At 37.2% G+C, this 14059-nt stretch overlaps 1 long non-coding RNA gene across 1 annotated transcript; it reads left to right on the forward strand.

Moving 5' to 3' along the window:
* The first annotated feature begins 1343 nt into the window (after positions 1–1343).
* On the forward strand, positions 1344–9676 carry LOC109730091 (uncharacterized). Its single transcript, XR_002222766.2, has 2 exons — positions 1344–1634; positions 8515–9676. It is a non-coding gene; the product is annotated as an uncharacterized LOC109730091 (long non-coding RNA).
* Positions 9677–14059: the final 4383 nt, after the last annotated feature.

Consider the following 14059-nt stretch of genomic DNA (forward strand, 5'->3'; position numbering starts at 1 on the left):
TCCATTAAAGTATAAGAAAAATAAGAGTGAGTTCGCCTGGCATAAAAAATTGACACTAATGTTGGAGGAAATTTTCTTAAACTTTGAAGTGTCAATTTGTTTGTTAAATATAGAGTTTTCAATTTCATATAGTTTATCATAAAATTGTTCTTTCTGTTCTATTTTCCAAAAAAATCCATAATTAAATAAACTATTTTTAAGTGTTCTCAAAGTATTTGTTAGTCGATTCAATTCTCCAGATAGCTATTTATTACTTGATCTCTGCTTTCTAAATGTCTATCACTTTGGAGATGAATATCATCAATATTGAAGATGATAAATAGATGATAGATGGATACGTAGGTCAGCCACAACTCAGGAAGTCATGCTCAGTGAACTTTTAAAATAGTGGTGTGGTGGCGGTGATGATAATGATAGCTACCATTTATTTAAGGCTTACAATCTTCCAAAAGGTTTGCATGTCTCTTATTTCATTTTGACCACAACTAAATGACTCAGTCTTACTCCACCTGTCCTATGAACAAGGTAGATAAGGCTTACAGAGTTTGATTGTCTTATGTAGTTTGTATGTGACTGAGCCAGAATTTAAACCCAGACCTACAAGATTCCAGATATAGGAAAGCCATGCTGTACATTTTCTTCAGATTCCTGTTTATCTATGTCCTTAGTGTTCACTAGGAAGGAAATTATGAAAATCTATTTGTATGTTATTAATCTTTTAACTCAAACACAAAGAACTCTCCCCATTTGTGTTTTTAGTTAAGAAAATAATTTTTGTCTGGCAAAATCTAAGGGTCGTCCTCTCCAGTTTCCAGCATTTACTTCAATGGCATCTGTGGAATAGCTTCTCCGGGCCTGCACCCCTTCCCCGGCGCCCGCACCAAACCCCAAACCCCAAACCGCAAACCCCAAACCGCAAACCGCAAACCCGGCACGGGCGACGCGCCGCGCTTCCCGCGAGCACCGCGCGCGCGAGTCCCGCTGACCTCCCGCGCGGCCTCCTCTGTGAGCGGTGACGGGCTGATACGGAAAATGCTCCTGGGAGCATTCAGTGAAAGACAGTTGGCACATTTTGGTCTTTGGAATTACGTGTCTGTAACACGAGGGATTAAATAATTGTGAAGGGAACCAAAAAATTCCTGCCTCTCTCCTATAGTGAAAATATTGTTTTTCAGATAAATCAAATAATGCCAATGTCCATACTAGAAAGCACGCCTAGTTTCTTTTCTCATACACAGAACATTCGCCCTCCACGCGTGCGCACGGGAAATGGACTTCCCTCCCACTCACTTCCTGTGCTAAGGGCAAATAAAGGAGGCGCTTTACCACAGAGATTTGCAAAGGAGATGACCGCCTGCCACAAGCCAGCTCCTCTCATGGTGGAGAAAGTCTTTATTCCCTGAGAATTTTTAGGATCAAAAAATGTGTATTTTTCATATGGGCCGAGAGAAAGCGAGCGCTCGGAGAGGACGAGCGCGCCGAGCGGTCTCGCGCGGTCTCCACGGGCCGGCGTGAGGGCGAACGCGCAGACGCGCAGAGACGCTGGGAGCCCGAGACCTCTGGGAGCCAAGGGGCCTGTCTGCGGTGGCCAGCCAGAGAGCCTGTCCACAGCCACTGTCCCAGAGGAACTGCAGGTAGGAGATCTCCAGCTAAGGTATTTTTATTTTTTTTATGGAGAGGCCAGGAAGAGATAAAAGAAAAAAAACAATCAATATTTCCCATAGCCAGAGAAAACTAACCAATGACAGATGGATTTAACTTAATAGAAACCATTCCTTGTCTCTTATATCTCCTCCTTTCTCTTATTTGAAATCCTGGCGGAGGTGCAGGTAGCCTAACACGTGGATTCGGCAGGGGAAGCGCTGGAGAACGGCGCGGATGCGAAGTCTGCCGGGTTTACCTTTTCCACTGCCTCTTCCAGCCTCCCGCAGGCCTGAGCCTGGGAGAGGAAAGAAGCTTTAATTTTAAATGAAGAAAGAATGATTTTAGTCTTACATCGGACTGTATAATAATTAATATACTGAAATTTTTATAGGAAATAATTTTATGGTAAACAATTCTGTACAATTAATCAGAGAATTGTTGATTAGCTATAAATGATCTTCCTCCTTCAACCACCAATTTCCAACTCCCCCCCTTAATAAAAGCACTGAGTCTGCCCAAGGGCAGAAAGAAAATTAGTCATCAAGTGGATTAAATGATCCAAAAGAAAATGAATCAAAGTATTTTCTATCTGTATATTACATGTCCTGCTTGTTTACACTTTCTTTTTTTCCCATTTTTTTAAATTTCAGCATATTATGGGAGTACAAATGTTAAGGTTACATATATTGCCCATGCTGCCCCTCCCCTCTCGAGTCAGAGCTTCAAGCGTGACCATCCCCCAGACAGTGCACATCACACTCATTATGTTTGTATGTAGCCATCCCCTCCTTCCCCCTCCTATCTGCCTGACACCCGATGAATGTTGTGCCTATATGTCCACTTAGGTGTTGATCCGTTAATACCAGTTTGCTGGTGAGTACATGTGCTGCTTGTTTTTCTATTCTTGAGATACTTCACTTAGTATTATGGGTTCCAGCTCTATCCAGGAAAATACAAGAGGTGCTACATCACCATTGTGTCTTAAAGCTGAGTAGTACTCCATGGTATACATATACCACATTTTATTAATCCACTCATGTATTGATGAGCACCTAGTTGTTTCCACACCTTTGCAATTCTCGAAATCCCTTTAGAGCGCTCTTAAAGCACTTTACAGGCTACTTTTTCATGAGTGCACTGTGATGGAGCACTTGGGGAAATTTGCCTAGAGTGAGATACCTATTTAAACTGGGACTACACCATGTTTTGTCTGTGTCTTCTCCAATTCCCGTGCCTCCCACCAACTACACCTGCTACATAGAAGAGTAGCTGGCAAAACAGATAATGCAAATTAACTGATTATATTACTGATCTTGTTATTCTAATTAGTGATCTGCAGAGCTTCTGTGTTGCATTGAGGAACTGCCAAAGAATGGAGGAAAACCTCTCTCTCACAATCAAAGAAGATTAAAAAGAATCTGTGCTTTCTGGGTCTTACATTGGGTTTGTCGTTTCACATGACATTAGCACAACATCCTTGCCTGTGCTCTCTAAAGTTGCATGCTATCTAAGCATACAGGAACCATACTAAGATGGGTTTTCATTGAAAACTACTCTCCATATTAGGAAGAATTGACTGAGCTTTCAATTTTTTTTTAATATTTTGGAGGAAAAAAAAATAAGTTGGGAATATAAGCTGTCTAATGTGTAGCCAATCATGAAAATTTATGTGTTTTTCCTTCTTTATCTAAAACCCAATCATTAATGCTCACTTAAAAAGATTTGATTCAAAAATATTTCTCAAGTATTTATCGATTAAAAAGTAAAAATTAGAATATTTTGTTAAGAATTTTAATCAAAATTCACTTGTAGTTATACATACAAGTTTTCCCATGGTTTTGGGATAGAACACAATTACATACTTTAAGAATCCTTTGTTTTAGTGGTCCCCAACCTTTTGGCACCAGGAACCGTTTTCATGGAGGACAGTTTTTCCACAGACTGGGAGGGGTGCAGTTTCAGGATGATTCAAGAGCATTACATTTATTGTGCACTTTCTTTCTATTATTATTACATTGTAATATGTGATAAAATGATTGTACAACTCACCATAGGTGAGACCCCTGGTTTTCTAGAAGGGATAGAGTTCAAGTAAAAAGGTAGACTGGAACTCCAGGCACCTGAAGCCTAGTCCTTGGTTTGTTACTAATTAATTCTGCAACTTGAAAATCAGGTAATTTTGCTATGACCCTTGTTTTATTGATTTTATTTTTAAAAGATTACTCAGATCCTCTAGAAATAAAGATATTAAACAATTCTTTCACCCTCAGATTGCCGTAAGTCTAGTCAATCTTGTTTACTTCATAAAGCTCATAAAAAGGTCAAACAAGAAAATACATGGGAACAAATTTACAAAGTATAAAGTGCAATAAAAAGGCTAAACTCTTGCTAGCATGCTGAATACATTTTTCAAATGCACTTTACGTGAATTATTTTGCCAATCATCACAATAACCCAGATAAAGTGAGCACTTTTACAATCCCAGTTTCACAAGGGAACACAGAACTACACCAAGGCCACATAAGCAGCAACTAGTTGCCATGGAATCAATAGCAAAAAGTCCCTTATCTAGTCCCAAAGGAATATTGATGCAAAAAGTAGCACATTTAAAATTGGAAATTAGAACAATAATTGTGAATTTAAAATACATAAAATGCACTACTCTTGAAGTTTGGATTTGTGCCCTTCATACAGTCAGCTACATTGCCTTGAAAGTGCCACTTAAATGATATGAATTAAAATTGTTTGATTCACTAGGAGGATAAGCCAATAAATTTACTATCCAAGTCTCTAATCTAAGATATAAAATCTCAAAGTATCTGCAGAAAGAGAACTAATGATTAATAGACAATAGGCTTGATGTTGAGAGATGTGCAACAAGAGTAAATCCACTACTTTCAAATTTTGAATTTAATGTGTGTGTGGTTTGTGACTTGGAGGGTGCCAAAGTGAATCACATGACATTAGGAACTAAAAACAAATCACAGAAGACACATTTTGTTGTTGTTGTTGTCCATAGATATTATCTTGATATATATCGATTTCTCTGGAAATTATTTTTGGTATTTTTGTTTGTATTCATTTTTCTAATGCCACTATTGGTGGTCTATTATGGAAATACAAATGGGAAAAACATTTTCTTATTACATAAAAGTTTTTTATAGAATTATATGATTTACCTACTGGATTATTGCTATACTTCCTCAAACTTACTTTGGTAATTTTTACCAAATCTCCTAATGATTCTCTTGTAGTCCCATAAAATAATTAATCAATTTCCTAAATAATCCTTTATAGAAGATTTTGTAAATTTCTTGCCTAAATTCCTTCATTTCTCTTCCTTACCATTTACAGTAATGACGAGCAAACTCAGCTTCAAAAGATTTTCACATTTTCAGAAAGAGTAAAAAGATTGCATTTCCCATCTTGACAAAGAGTTCACAGGCCTGCAAGAACTGAAGAGCTGAGAACAAAGCCCTGCTGTTTTGAAAATTGTACATGAGCCCCAAACACATTGTGTCATTTGATCTTGTCTGTTGTAGTGGATGTTCTACGTAGCTCTGTATAATCCCTAAATTCGTATTGTAACCCTTTTTTCCACATTACTCTACAACACTGATATTATTACCATGCATTCTTATGCAGTACACATAGGAATGGTTGGAGGAATTCAGTAAACACTCTGAATTGAACACAGGCTATCATAACCTTTCAGTAGAAATCCCAGGGAGGCTCTGTAAGTACCGATGACACCAATGGGAAGTCATGCCCATGAGGATAATGGAATTGTCTATTTGCAGGTCAATATCTCAGATTTAAATTAGATAAACATGGTGATCCTATTGATCTTGACTCACTTAGATGACAAACAAAATGAACCAAGAGCACAGAAATTGGATTGACTTTTTGTAAGCTAACTTAGCATTTCCTCACTAAAATGTCAAACCCACTGCCTAAAAGTTCTAAGAAGCCTGCTATTTTTATAGATTTCACCTCAGCAGTGTTACTAGTTTTAGGCTCATAATACTCTAACAGTGAGAGATGGAATAGTATCACCTAATAAACATTTCAAAAGCCTCTACAAATACCATTAGTTGCTGGAGGTAATAACCCAGGTTTTACTGTGTTTTATATCACTGAAGATAAAAGTAATGTTTTATAAGTATATTAAAATTCCATAGTCAATAGAGTTTTCAGAATAAACAAGCCTAAATCAATAGACCTCTTCAGAGTAGCATGCAGGTGTCTCTCTGTCCTGCTGGCATTGAAAGTATGTGTGTGGCAAGTGGTGACGATCTACACTATTATAAAAGCCCCCAAGTTAACTATGCCATTAATCCAAAGTGCTGAGTCACATGATCACTGAAACTATTATGTCGAGTTACACTCTTTTGGATGTGTAAATTAACATAATTCTTCTTTACATCTGTGTGTGATGAGGAAACAGTAGAATGCAGACACATGGGTCCAGCTGCATGTTTTATTCAGAAGATAGGAACTTCCCCTGTACTGCCTAGCAGAGAAGGAAAGCTCTGTATCAGAAAGCTCTGTGAGGGACTCAGCAGATGGAGATTCCTCAGCTGATTGAGTGTACTAATTCAGATTCTGGGTCCTTATCCTGATTCCCAGTCCCATATATCAAGCAACAATGTTGATTAGAAGAGTCAACGCAAAATTGGGGAAAACATGAGAAAGCACTCCAAAAGGATTCTTCTCCTCCCTCCTTTATAACGAACGAACCAAGGTTCAGTGACAACTTCCCCAAGACAAATAAAAGACAATTAGTAAGGACTCTCCTAGGGAAAATAACAGACATCCAGCTGGAACCACAAGAAATTACTTTCACAGCATCACCTGTGAACATGTGTGCTGTATTAAGTCACTGCTTTTTAGTGTGGATTTTAGGCAGTATTATTATGAAATGGAGGTGGGGTGTGAGGGATATAGAATGGAAGTGGATATACATGGCGTGGGGGGGGCGTCAAGGATGACTCAGGTTTTGGTAAGCTAAATAGGCCTAGCCATGCTCTTTTATTATGATTAAAAAAATGAAATCTACCTTTCCTTCTTTCTTTTTTTTCTTTCATTTTCCTTCCTTCCTTTCTTTCTTCCTCCCTCTCTCCCTTTTTTCTAGATCATCAGTTTTTGTTATGGAAATTAAACATGCATTGTTACTTCTGGAAACTGTGAAGCATCATCCATCTGAATATAATTAATGAGCATAGGGGACCCAGGTGAATGTTTCTAACACTTAACAGATACACAACTCAAACAAGTCTGTCTACGAGGCACTTACACTGTTGCATTAGGGTCATTTTGCATAGCTGAAAATAATGAAAAATGTTTTCTTCTAAAACCTGGAAATAATGGTACTTTATATGTGCACTTGTATACATCATATGTATAAATAAGATCTTACTTATTCTTCACAATGACCTTGTAAAAATAGCTATTATTTGAGGTTTTATTAGTAAGCAAATTGAAACTAAGTAAAAGAATACATTACAAAACTGATGTGTAAACATGGATTTTTGTATTTATTTCATAACAACAGTTGATGGGTTGCTAAAATAACTCTATTTTAAATAAATAAAATATTCAGATATGCACATCCCTTCTCTCTCTTCTGCATCTATAATTATTTGAACTACCTCTTTCATATCTGACATCTCTTTTCTTGGCAAATAATATTTAATTCCCATTAAGAATAAGTCCCTCTTTTCAGAATATTCACATTCCCTATCATATTAGTTCAGTGTGGATTATGTGATCTAATAAGGTTTTTGTTGTAGTTGTTTCATTTGTAGCGATGTAGAGATATTTTGCCATTTCATATATAAAATAATCTCAATGTACAGTAAATACAACCAAATGAAAACCAATGAGGAAATGGTGTGTGTGTGAATGACAATAATGACTTAGACATGTTCCAATTTTTGCACAGCTTAGTACAAATAGCAATATTCATCTATAAGAATCTCTCTTAACATATCTCCCATCGACTATATCAAACTTCCTCTAAAGCATTGTGTTGTTATTGTGCTATTACTCCTTCACATAAAAAGCAATAGTTGTATTAAGACTCATGCCCCTACATTAAAGACGATCCCACATCTATAGCTCTATGACAAAAATGCACTGGTGTTTTAATGCCAGTGGCTTTTAGATAATTATGTTTCTAACACAATTAAACTTATCAGCATAACAATCCATCCTGCGAAGTAGAAAACAGGCAATATTTACATCAAATGCTGCATTGAAACGAACATTTTCCTTCAGGGACTCATAGCCACATGGTCTCTAGTCTTTTCTCCTGACAGGTTATAAATAGTCGCAGAAGTAACTGTTTTGATGTTGCCTTAAAAACCAGGGGCTGTGAAAGGAAAGAAAACTAGGGCTACATGCATTTTCACATAAATTTTCTATCACATTTGACAGTTTAATTATATTGTTGTTATTTGCATTTCTCGTGTTACTTCATAGAGTCTTAGCTAATGGCTTTCCATAAAGTGATACTTCATAGTGTTTTTTTGCTGAATGAAACCTTATCTTGGTTTCCTGTTATGATAGATAAATTCAATCAACAACAACCATATGTTAAGAACTTTGAAGTTTGTTTGTTAGAGTCAACAATTTCTGAAAGCTTATATTCTTGGTTATAAATAATACATGTCTGCAAATCAAAGGGCATTCCACAACAGAAAGGGAATTTACAGAAATGACTATGGAAGTTTACTGGGGAAAAAAATAAATTGTGTACATATTTCAGCACAATTTGGTAATGTTTATATACAATTTCCCTTAGGACTTATTACCTAAAGATTAGAAAAATTCCTGTCATGTCTCATCCCTTCTCAAACTTTTCCACAGCAGAATGCAAAGAAAACGTCATAGAACCATACATTATTTGAGTGCTGTTTGTGCTGTTTAGTGTCTACTGCTATCATACTCCAGCTAATGTGGCAACATGCCATTTTTAGTCTTACTAAGGGATGAGTAGAAGCACTCCGAAGTGTCCTCTGAAACAAAATAGGAGAACCTGATCTGAACTGGCCAAATCATATCATCGAATTTCCCTTTAGATCAGCCATGCAAGCTCGCTTTTCATAATGCTTTTGCTATATTTTTGTGATATTGAGAAAATAGCAGAGAAGCTTACAGTGAGGCCTTCCAGGTCCTTTATTTTGCCAAGAAAAAATTGCTGGGTTCTAAAACTTAAGGATGCATTTAGTACCAACTAGAAAATTTACGAAAACACAGATTACTGGATTCTAACCCAAGAATTTCCGAATTAGGAGCTTTGGGGTGGGACCCAAGAATGTGTATTTCTATAAACTGTCCAGGCGGTGATGACGCTGCTGGTTTGAGGCCACTGAAGGAGAGAAATACATGAAAAGAACTGGACTCTTCCCAAAGCAGCTTAGTTAATTCCCTGATTCCACCCTCCTCAACAGACATTCTGATCCATCTTTTTGTTCTCCTCTCCTTAAAACGACTCCAAAGAAAACTGAAAAATTACAAATTTGGTCCTATTAATGTAACAGCTGAGGATGAGTAAAGACAATTCTCTTCTCGTGGTCTGAGAAAATAATCTATAAAAAACAGAAGAAATACTGCAATGATTAGGAAGAACAAACATGGCCTGAATTTGAAGAACGAGCTTCGCGAGTACAGCTGGCAAGAGCACGGAGTGTCCCCGGCAGAGCAGAGCCCGCGCCTTCGCGGAGGCCGCGCGTGGCCGGCCCTGGGCGTGCAACCGCAGGCACAAATTCTCGGCTGGGTATCGTTCAGGCTATGAAGTGTTGATGGTCAAAAAGAGTCACTGAAGCACCAAATAGAAGTGCATAGTAATTCAAAAGCATAATTAGATCTTAAAAGAAAATCGAGCTATTTGCTTATGGTTTAAAATAATAACAACTATTCAGTATTTTTAAATGACTTCTATCTAACTGAAATTAAATATGTTTGTGTTTCTGTCCTGCAAAAGTTAATTATCCTGTTGTCTCATTATTAAAAGCCTGTGCATACAGTTTGCAGGTCTTCTTTGGTCATCGTTATTTTTGTTTGGGACAGGATAATATCTATTTATTTATGTTTTAAATATTAAAACAGATCTGTATGTAACATGTATGTAGCTAGCTCATACTTTATTTCCAGAAATATATCTTGTGGGTCGTCAAAATGGAAATTTTGATGGTTTCTGGTTCAATAAGAGTTTGTGTGTGTGTGTGTGTGTGTGTGTGTGTGTGTGTGTGTGTAAATACACACTAATGCAACTCTCTCTTTTGATGATGTTAAAGGAGCTGTCAGTCAGTGTTCCTAAGTTTGGGGCAGTTTCCATACGGATGGAGAAGTTGGTATAACCACTGGATATTCTTCACTGAAGTGTCTGCAGATGTCAGCTAAGAGATAGAGCCCCTTGAGAGGGACAAATGTGTGTTTTAAGGTGTATATAGAAAGATGAGGCCCCAGGCAGGCACAGCAATCAAACAGATTTTAAAGGAATAACATTTCTACTTTGTCAAATCCAAAAAGAGAGTGAAAAAGACACAGTAAATAAAAAATTGCCCCTAAACTAAAAGCCTTTTACATCTCTTCTAGACGATATGCATATTTTGACTGTCTAGAAGAAAACATACAATAGTCTGAAAAGAAACCATATGTGCCTCCATATTGGTATTTCAAAAACAGAATCAAATTTTAAATAAATTAAGTAATCCTTATACGACCAATCAGAACAGATTAAAGATATTTTAGAAGTTAAAAACCTTCCAAATAAATGTATTTCCAGGATATGAAAAGATTTTGCATAATTTAATTCATTTTAATAATACAGAATCTGAAGTTAAGGCAAAAACATTTATTACTAATTATTGCTTCAAATTTTAGTCATATAAGTAGTTTTAATATCATGTCATCCTGTTGAAGGAGAACTTAGTCAATAAAACATTTTTGTATATTATAAAAATTTTTTAAAGGTGTCTAAATTATGAGATCCTTTCATTTTGGCTGATTAGAACAACTTAGAATGACAGAAAAACTTGGATTCTGAAGATAGGTACTTTGATTAATTTCTAATATCTTTTATTTACTTGCTATATGGCCAGGTACAAGTCACTTCAGTTATTTGAGCTTAAATTTCTTCATATTTATACAATAATTGCCCCTGTCTGCCGTTATTTCAAATAACACTTGAGATAATAGATACAAACTAAATTTGTAAAGTGTAACACACTAGTTTATTTAAAAAAATCAATGGACTTAAAATCAGATCATTAGTTTCAAGTCCCATCTCTTTTAACTTTGTGAACTTGGAAAAATCATCATGTTAATCCATGAAACTCATTCATTCTTCATACATGTAGTTCTCAAAGTGTGGCCCCAACCTAAAAGAACAGCATCACTTGGGAACTTGGGAACAATTCAAATTCTCAGGCTTACTTCAGATTTCCTAAATTAAAAACTCAGGGGACAGACCTATCAGTAGGTGTTTCTACAAGCCCTCCACGTAATTTCAATGCATCCTGAAGTTTAAGAACAACAGCACTGAGTTTCCTGAGTGCTGAACAAAGGACACAATGACATTGGTCTGCAAAGCTGAATCAATTGTGTTGTGAGAGGAACTTCATTAGAAATCACCTGGGATCCATATACATATGTATGTTTATACATATATTCATGTGTATTTGCATGTGTGCATGCATACATTTGCCCGCCAAGTCTAATTAAATCACAAAATTCAAGCACCTAGAGTTTTTTAAAGTTTGCAGTAATGTGAGAGTGCTAATTATTTCCAGAGATGTTATAGGTGACCAAAACACCTGGAGTTCCCTTCAGTTATCTTCAACTGGTTACTGCAATCATGTCCACTTTCCATGGCTATAGGTTCCTTGGAATTTCTGTCACTTCAGTATTTCTCTGCCAAAGTGGCCAGAAAAGTGTATGTGGAGTCTGAGGATCCTGGAGCCAAGAGCATTGCACAGCCTTTTCCTTCCCACCCCGTCAGAGTCGGCCACTGACCTGGTACAATAAAAAGAAACTCACGGGCTCTTCTCTCCTCACTTCTGCCCTTTCCTTTAGGAACTCAGGGCCAGACAGGCTGTCTTCAAGGAGTGTCTGCTTTCTATTATGGAGTAAAACTCTCCTTATTCAAAGCCTGGGAATGACGAACACTCATTTTCACCACCATAAATGATCCCATGAGATGAGTATAACCAGCTAGGTTAAGGCAAATGCCTAGGGAAATTGGTTTTGTCTTTGTTCTCCATTTAAGTATGCAAAATTTGATGAACAGTATAACTGAACAGACTGAATGCCGTATTGGGCCTAACATGTGTTTTTAAATTAAATCAACTGTATTTAATTATTTAGGGGGAAAATGTTAGCTCTAAAAAAAATTAAATTAATTAAATTGTTCAATGAACTGACCAGTTAACTCACCTAACATACTCTAGTACTTCTCAAATTCTGTATAAAGCTCATATGCAGCAAGGATATGAGAAGTCACCCAACATGCCTGGCACATAATACTGGAGCACCAGTTGTATGCAATGATGTGTGAACACATTTAAACAAAGAGATAATATGGAATATAATGAAGGATTTAAATGAATTAGAGAATCCTCATGTTTGTGTCAACCACTATGAGCTTCACCACTAATCCCTTCCACTCACCCCTCCCCACCTCTGTGTGTTCATATTAAGGTTCCTTTATCAATATAGATAATACATAAATATTTAAGTTCTCTGTAAAAAAGAGGGATAATGAAGTAGTAGAGTGACTCATTCATAGAGCTTATCCAGGATGTAAAGAATATTATATTTGAACTATCAGGATAATTGAGGTCAAAAAATTATACTAATAATTCCTTAAAGCCTTCATTTCATATACATGTAAAATAAACATCAATTTCACGAATGTCAACACCAATCCTGTTAGCAAAAGAGCAATGTTAAATTAATATTCTGTCTTGTGAAAACATAGGTGATATTGATGAACCTATTTTCTACTATCTCAATTAGGAAGCCAAGAACATAATCGTGTAAACACTGTGTTCACTTTCACACGCAGCCGTGTGCTGCATACGATGGTGGTCCCATAAGACTCTAATGGAACTGAAAATTCCCATTGCCTGGTGACATCACAGTCTTTGCAATGTCTGTCCTAGGGAAAGGCATTGCTTTTTCTATATTTAAATATGTTTAAATACACAAATACTTACCATTGTGTTATAATTGTCCACAATTGTCCGCAGAGAAACACGCTGACAGGTTTGTAGTCTGGCAACAATAGGGTATACCACTTAGCCTAGGTGTACAGTAGGCTACACCATCTAGGTTTGTTGTGTAAGTACACTCTGTGATGTTCACACAAGAATGACATCACCTAATAAGGCATTTCTCAGGACATACCTCCAGTGTTAAGTGACACTTGACTGTATACCACACACTCACACACACACACACACACACACACACACAGATTGCATTTGTGACCAAGTATAAAAATAACTTGCTTTTCTTTTTTTTTCCTCCTTTTATTTCATTATATTATGGGGATACAAATATTGTTGGGGTTACATATATTACCCCTGCCACCCCTCCTCCCCTCTGTGCCAGCACTTCAAGCATGCCCAACCCCCAATTGGTGCACACCACACCCATTATGTAAGTATGTAAGTACACCCACTTCCCCCCCTCTCCCCACCTGCCCCGCACTTGATAAAAGTTTTGTTGTTTTTTTGACATTTTGGTTACATTGTATTTCTTTGCCTCTCCCTAAGATGGGTTAGAGGTATGCCCTTCCCGTCCACAATGCTCACCACATCCCTAAGCTGTGGCCTCCCCACCCGGAAACCCTGGTGAGCACTCCCACCATCTGAGCAACATAGCTTTAGGCAGTCAGTACCAATTTGATGGGGAGTAGACGTGGAGCCCATTTTCCAGATCTGTGCCACCTCACTTTGGAAAATGGGCTTAAGCTTAATTCAGGATAGCATAAACGGTGCAAGCTTACCATCATTTCTTAGGATTGAGTAATATTCCATTGTGAGCATATACCAAATTTAATTATCCACTGGTGAATTGATGGGCACTTGGGTTGTTTCCATGACCGTGCAATCTTTGAATTGTGCTGCCATAAACATTCGGGTGCAGATGTCTTTGTAATAGAATGTCTTATGCTCTTTTGGGTAGATGCTCAACAATGCTATTGCTGGGTTGAATGGTATTTCTATTTCTAGCTGTTTTAGATATCTCCAAATTCTTTTCCAGAAAGGTTGCACTAATTTACAGTCCCGCCAGCTGTGTAAGAGTGTTCTTGTCTCTCCACATCCTCACCAGCATTTGTTGTTTTGCGTTTTCTTGATATAGGCCATTCTTGCTGGGGTTAGGTGGTATCTCATTGTGGTTTTGA

The sequence above is a fragment of the Microcebus murinus genome, chromosome 23, assembly GCF_040939455.1.
Source record: "Microcebus murinus isolate Inina chromosome 23, M.murinus_Inina_mat1.0, whole genome shotgun sequence".
NCBI lineage: Eukaryota > Metazoa > Chordata > Mammalia > Primates > Cheirogaleidae > Microcebus > Microcebus murinus.